We start from the raw sequence: 7,591 nt of genomic DNA, 5'->3' as shown, positions 1-7,591 counted from the left end.
TCGCAGGTGTTTCTACACAATCAGCTCCCCGCCTGCCCTCCCGTGCCGTTCATGGTCGGATTTATATTTTAATTCCCTCTGCAGTTTCGGCGTTTGTCCGCCCCACTGCTTGTATCCCGGTTGTATGTTCAGTCTGCCGGAGGAGGAGTTGAGCGTCTTCCTCCATCTTACTGCACGCTTCATAATGAGGATAAAGTCATTTAAACTGGTGAAAAGGTGTTCGAAATGTGGAGGATTGTGGAATAAATGAACATTTCGTTCATTTGACTTGAATTGACGTAGACTGCCATCGAGCCGTACCATATGTGCTCTAAATCCAACAACATTGATGGAAGAAAATAGATAAATTGATGAGATCAATTGAGCACCTTTTCCCAGGAAGGCATCACGATAATTAAATTCAAAATAAAAATTCAATTTCACCCTCCAATTCAAAGTGCTAAGCAGTAAGTTCTGAAATGCATGCTCACTTAATTAAAAAACTAGTTCACGTTAATTAAAACCCAACCGAACGGCGCAGCGGATTCACCTCTGTTAGGACCAAAAGATACACAAGTAATGTCTTCTTTTTGTTATTATGCACACGTCCGCTCACAGAAGAAGAGTTTGGGTCATGTCATGTCATGTTTTACCACGTCCAGTCTCACGGAGAATGCGAAACGGGCGTCCAGCCATGAGTTAGGAGGTGATCTGCCACCGTCTGGCTGCCTTCTATGCGACACCGTTCCATTATCTCACTGCTCTGCAACACTTTTGACACAGACCAACGGCCTGTCTGGGTTTTGTAAAGCACTTTGCCACGCTGCTTCCTCGTGACGCTTTTATTCTCCTAATACAGCGGTTAAATATACAAAACTACATCAACGTGTCACACGCTCTCATCCGTGACACAGATGTAGGTTTTATTTTTATAAACTCAACCTCATAGTGATGGGAATTCCGGCTCCCAAACGGCTCTTTGGATTTTTTTGTTGCTTTAATCGACATATTACCAATAATAATGTAACATTATGCACAAAATGATTCAATAATTAATAAAAAAAAAAAAATGTATTATACTACTATATTATAATAGCCTTTATTTTTTCGCTCTACAGTGAATTTTTAACTAATTTAAACTTTTAACTTTTTTTATACTAAGCAACTTTAAAGTCAAGCAACACAGAGTCCCTGAAAAACAAACGACTCAACAAAATGTAAATTCAAAACATTTACTTTTCAGTGCAACAACAAATAAACTATTAAATACAAGAATAAACTTTTAGCTTTTTTATACGTAACAAATTTAAAGTGAAACACAGGATCCCTGAAAAACACACAAAATATAAATTAAAATATTTACAGATCTACTAAAAATAAATTATAAAATACAAAACAATTTTAGTTTTTTATACACTCAACAAATTTAAAGTCAAACAACAACATTGAATCCCTGAAAAAAATGCAAAACAACAAAATAAAATAAATTAAAAATTAAAAATGAATTAAAAATATTAACTCTTCAGTGCTATAAATAAACTATAAAATACAAGAACTTTTACCTATTTACCCATCAACTTTTAACCAATTCAGACTGAAACAACACAGAACTCCTGAACAATATGCAAAAAATTAAAATGCGTAAAACAAAAAGAAAAAGATCAGCAGTCTCTACTGAAGGTCGGGATTTAGAAACACCAAGTGCAGAAACGACGACACGCGTATTGACCAATCACGTGCGCCTTCAAGAGAAAAAAAAAGCGTCTCGAAGGGAGCCGGCTCCTGATTGGTGGGGAGCCGGCTCTCCACCAATCAGGAGCCGGCTCCCGTCGTTCACTGTTATGTTCGCGAACGACACGTCACTGCAACCTCATTGACTGAAAACATTGTTTACGTGTTAAAACACCTCTCACTTAGAAAAGTGCTTTTAGTTTTCACATTTTCTGTAATCCTTGCCTGTTAAGCAGGAAAAAAACAACTCCTTATCAGATAAGTTGGTGGACTTTTCTGAATCTGGAATTTTTAATTTGCCTGAAAGTAAACGGTCTGTTTGAAGCATCATCTGATATATTGATAAATCTGCGTGGAACGCAACGGCGGTGCGAAAGCTAAGGGGTGAACGTCAGGTCGGCGCGGAATTAAGGCTCACACCTCCAATCAGGATTTCCTCTTCTTTTCTAATTCCCTTGCTTGCAATGTGCAGAAACCACCAGACGTAATCTTGGAGCATCTGGCTGGCGGCGGCACCACGGAGATGTGACATTTGTTATTTTCCCAAAGTGACAAATATTGTTGCAACGCGCCCCCATTTCGGCTCATTATGTTGTCTGACGACGTTACATTTTCCTGATGAGCCCGACCGCGGTGACAGCGTGGTCGCGAGCTCGGAGAAACGGCGGAGACACACCCATGAATGTGGAAAGAGACGGTCTTTGGTGCACATGTTCTCCGTTATCAATACCCGTAAAGACTTTTCCTGCAAAATTTCATTTATAAAGAAGCATCTGCAGAAACCAATGGCGTTTTCCGGATTTGTTGAATCTGCTATGATTGTATTTTGAAGGTCACAAGGTAGTTTGATCAGCCAAACCTGGATCGAGGTCAGGGGTCGGCAACCCGCCGCTCCTCTTAACCTTTAGTTCTAAGTTGCAAGATTATTGTGATCTTGAAATATTAAATAAAATTACATTTATTATTTTTCGCCGCTCAAAATAACGTCACACTGGCGGAAGCCGGTATACCCGCCGGCCGGTAAAGTCCCGATTTGCAGATGCTGTGCGCAGAAGTTCAGGAGCAGAAGTCCCATAAACCTGGTAAAATGAATATTTATGAAGATATTTTGCAAATATTTATTTTTTATTGTTTATGGACACAGTGATTTTTTCCCGATTTATTTTTAAAATTCAGGTCAAGGCTCCGCTACACGCTCTGAAAGCGCAAAGCTAAAAATGAGTTCATTACATAAATAAAATGTAATTTTCTCCGTAATACTTTGTGAATTTCAGAAGCAACACACTACACACTTGTTTATACAAAGTGTAAAGGTAATAAAAAGCAATATAATAATAATAATAATAATACATGGGATTTTTATAGCGCTTTTCATGACACTCAAAGACGCTTCACAAGTAAAAAAAAAAAAAAAAAAAAAAAATATATATATATATATATATATATATATATATACAGTGGCACCTTTATTTGGGTGTTAAGGATTGCCGACTCCTGGTAGGTGGTGGAAATCTTCAAATTCCGTGGACGTCCGAATATTTTTGCCACATTTCTGTCTTGACTGTAGAAAGAGAGAGCGAGGATAGAAAAATAGATGGAGACCGGAGGGACGGGGGGTTCCAGCGCTGGGAGGGACAAACGCTAATAATCTAATAAACTAATAGTCACGGTCAAAGTTAAAAGAGGTGGAACGCAGGCAGAGCGCCGCGTTTGATCAGCAGTCAGGTTTGGATCTGAACGTTGTCAGTTGCCAACGTCGCGCATGCATAATTATTTTAGACATAATTATGCAAATTTATCATCTCAGTGCCGCCCTAAAGTTCATGCAGCATGCAAAGGAAATGAAAAGCTAAAATATACTGAGATTTTAACATTCTGTTGACAGGGATATAAGCTTGCCATTGATCTGAATGTATGTATGGACGCTCTTTATCAGGATCAATAAAAAGAAACGGCGTGGAGCTGCTGCTGTCGGTGTGAAGCTTGTTTTCAGACTTGGAAGGTGACGAGAGAGAAAAGTGAAACTTCAGTGCAAAAAAATGCAGCCTGGTGGGTTTTTTTTTTATACTCTTGTGCACTCCTTATCTTTCACTTGGTACTTAAAACACTTTGTAGTTTATTTGTATTTCTTATTCTCCCCCTTTTTTTCAACTAAATTAAATTAATTAAGGCTCAATCAAGGGATTTTTTTTTTACAGTTTACAAAAACTACTGTTTTACTGTTTAAACAATACTGTTTACAATTTTTACTATTATTTATTATTGTTATGTTTTTCTTGTAACTCTGGCACAACGATGTCCTTCGGGATTAATAAAGTTGTTCTTATTCTTATTCTTATTCTTATTCTTATTCTTATTCTTATTCTTATTCTTATTCTTATTCTTATTCTTATTCTTATTCTTATTCTTATTTATTCCATTATTGTATTCAAACATTGCATCTGAAACAGAGCAAATACTTTTGGATTTAAATCCAATCAACAGTCACCAACTCTTTGTTTTTACTCAAATATTAAAGCGCTCTAACCAGCTCCTACCAGAGCAAGAGCCAGGATTTGGAAAATAATGTGTTCTACAGGCCAGACGGGACTTTGCTATTACATTTGCATCTCAGGGACAAGCTGTAACATGTCTGGGGAGGTGCATATTATGGGATGCCACTGGCTACTGCATTGGAAGTGCAAATATTGAAGTCTAAACGATGTGATGCCGGTGTAGAAGCCGAATATACTGTACATCGATTTTAGGGTATGACGGCGTAGACATGGTCGTCACATCTGTCACACGTTTAAAATACAAAAAAATTGTATTTCCAAAATTTTGAAACAATCATTTATTTACATTTTTATGTTTTTGTGTCAGGAAAATTTGAATGCTGCTTTGTGTTAAGAAAAAAAAAATCCTTCTAGACTCTCAATTATGAACAGAAAGTATCCATATTTCTTCTTTAAGCCGATCATTTTAACGCAGGAATAATAAACGAAACATCCGCTTAAATTCTTGGTAAATGTCAGAGAAAGAACAATCAAACAGAGTTCCCTTGGGATACTTAAACTTTATTTAAATATTTCAGTATATGAGACTTGAACTCAAACTTTTAATTGTAGTAAAGTAAAGTACTCTGGTATATACAAAGGTTCTATTCTAAACTTTACAACGTTTTTCAATCAACACAAATTGTCTCTAAAAGGAGACACTCATTGACTGAAAGGAGAGATAGAATATGTTCACAAATAAAAGAAAAGTTAACTTGTCCTCTATTTTACCATCAAATTTCTGTGCGTAATGCAATGCAATTCTATAAAGCTTCTGTGGCTGTGCTTTTAAAGTTTTAAAACGCCAGGTTGTGACGACCAGCCGGTTATTCCCATCAATACCAATCGCCCGATCGATGATTCCTACCTTTGGCTTTCTTTTATTCTTTTATGTTTTGCCAAATTCTAAAGTCTGCACCCTGATAAGAGTTGCAGACGTTCGGACAAATGGATTTCTTTGCCATCCTATCACATATTGACAAGTTTAGGAGTTGATTTTTTTGTACATGATTTGTTTTTGCAGTGAAATGAAACACGTGGCCTTCACTTTTAGATGATGGATGGATGGATGGATGGATGTTTGTAAGTATGTATGTATGCATGCATGTATGTATGGATGGATGGATGGATGGATGGATGCATGTATGTATGTATGTATGTATGGATGGATGGATGTATGTATGGATGGATAGATGGATGGATGGATGGATGCATGTATGTATGTATGTATGTATGTATGTATGTATGTATGCATGCATGCATGTATGCCTTTATGCGTGTATGTATGTATGTATGTATGTATGTATGTATGTATGTATGTATGTATGTATGGATGATGTATGTATGTATGTATGCATGTGTGGATGTATGTATGCATGTATGCATGTATGTACGTATGTATGTATGTATGCATGTATGCATGCATGCATGTATGTATGTATGTATGTATGTATGTATGTATGGATGAATGTAAGTATGGATTAATGTATGGATGGATGGATGGAAGGATGGATGATAGATGATGAATGGATGGGCGGATGGATGATGTATGTATGTATGTATGTATGGCTGTATGTATGTATGCCCTAGATCTTCATCTTTGTGATCTCAACCCTGGCGTGCCGTCCGTCCTCTGGCTGAGAGGCTGTTTAAAATGCACCACTGGTAGCAAAGTGTTTGTGAGAGTTAGAAAGTCCTGATATGACTGATAATGATTTTAATCTCCTGTAGCTACACTACATCCGCTAGCGTGTTTGTGAAAGCACGTGCTTAGCGCAGTTTACGTCTCGTAAAAACGTATCCGCCCGCGCGTGTTTGCTCACAGTCAGTAACCGGTCTCAATTAAAAGTCATAAACAGATGAAATGCTGCCGGTAAACGGCATTTCCGCGTCTCCGAGCAGTCGTACGGAGGTCGTGTTGCGAACGACTCAAATACAATCGGGTCGATTTATGGCCGTCGTCCGAGAAATAAAAAAGTCATTTATTATGGAAGCCCATTAGAGATGCAAGCATGTCTATATGTGTGTGTTAGAAAAGAAGTGGACCAAAGATGGGAGGACGGAGCGTCATCATTAATGCGCCTCTTCCATTAGCCTGAGTGCTTCTGCGACAATGTAATGGCCGTCAGTCAGACAACAGGGTCACCATAGTAATGAACACACTGATTTCGATGTAGCAAAGTGGGCCCTGAAATCCCACTTGGCTGAAGCTCTTACACACACTTAGGTTGGGTGGGGCAACTCTTTGGGATTTGAGAGGTTTCTGAACCAATCAATAATGGAGGAAAGAATGATGGGAAATGAAAGAAAGATCCGAACGCGTGAGTGGAGGGGAAAGAGTACGGGGGCGTCCGAGAGCGAGAACGGGCCGATGGAGCGTTAACCTCTGGAGAGATGTTTCCAGAACAGTTGTTCCCAGTACACAGATTCAATTCCAATAACTTAAATCCTTCAAAGAGACGGTTGGATATTTGCTTAACCGTCAACGCTTCATCTTTAACAGGCGGGACGAATGAATGGACGAGGAGATGGATGGATGTCGAGGGTATGTGAGGTGGGAAAAAAATAAAATAAAAATAAATAAATAAATAAATAAATAGATAAATAAATAAAATAAATAATAATAAATATAAAAAAAAAAAATAATAAAAATAAAAATAATTTATCAGTAAACCAGAGTTTGAGAATTTTTTTTTTTTTGGAAATGAAGCGCTCATATGTGATGGGAGATATTACATCAAAACAATTATTAAATGCAAAACAAAAACATTGAATTTATTTTCTTTCTCCTCAGAGACACTCCATTCTTTTCACTCCATTTACTCACTCGCAGAGCCGGTCAGACCTTTTTTATTTGATTTTCGGTTCTCACTCTCTATGTTGCATGTTAATCACTTCCATTAAAAAATAAGCAAGTTTTTTTTTATTTGATTTTTGGTTCCGACTCTCTATGTTGCAGGTTAATCACTTCCATTAAAAAGTAAGCAAGTATTTTTTTATTTTTTTTTTGCAGATGTATCTTTCTTGTGTGTCTTCTTCTTGCGTCAGTAGAATTCCCAGATAGGAAAGCAACCGGGCCGTGATATTCCCGCTTCCCGCGAGCAAAAATGCGACTATTTCAAAAGTCATATCGAGCGATATGACGCGAATCCGACGAAAAAACCTTTTACAGTCACACGCCACCCTCGTTCCCCACCATCCGTGCACGAATCTGTATTTGTGTAAGAAATGTAGAAAGCAGCAGGCAGGGTCCCACAGGCGATGAAATCTATATTTCAAGAGCTGCAGCGCCGCCGTAGACCTCGGCCTCCCACTTTGAAGAGCAACGCTACGGGGGAGGGACGAGG

The sequence above is a fragment of the Fistularia commersonii genome, chromosome 10 (genome assembly GCF_037954325.1).
Source record: "Fistularia commersonii isolate RoL2024-O1a breed Wild chromosome 10, RoL_Fcom_v1.0, whole genome shotgun sequence".
Lineage (NCBI taxonomy): Eukaryota > Metazoa > Chordata > Actinopteri > Syngnathiformes > Fistulariidae > Fistularia > Fistularia commersonii.
Note: the sequence above shows the minus strand (reverse complement) of the source record.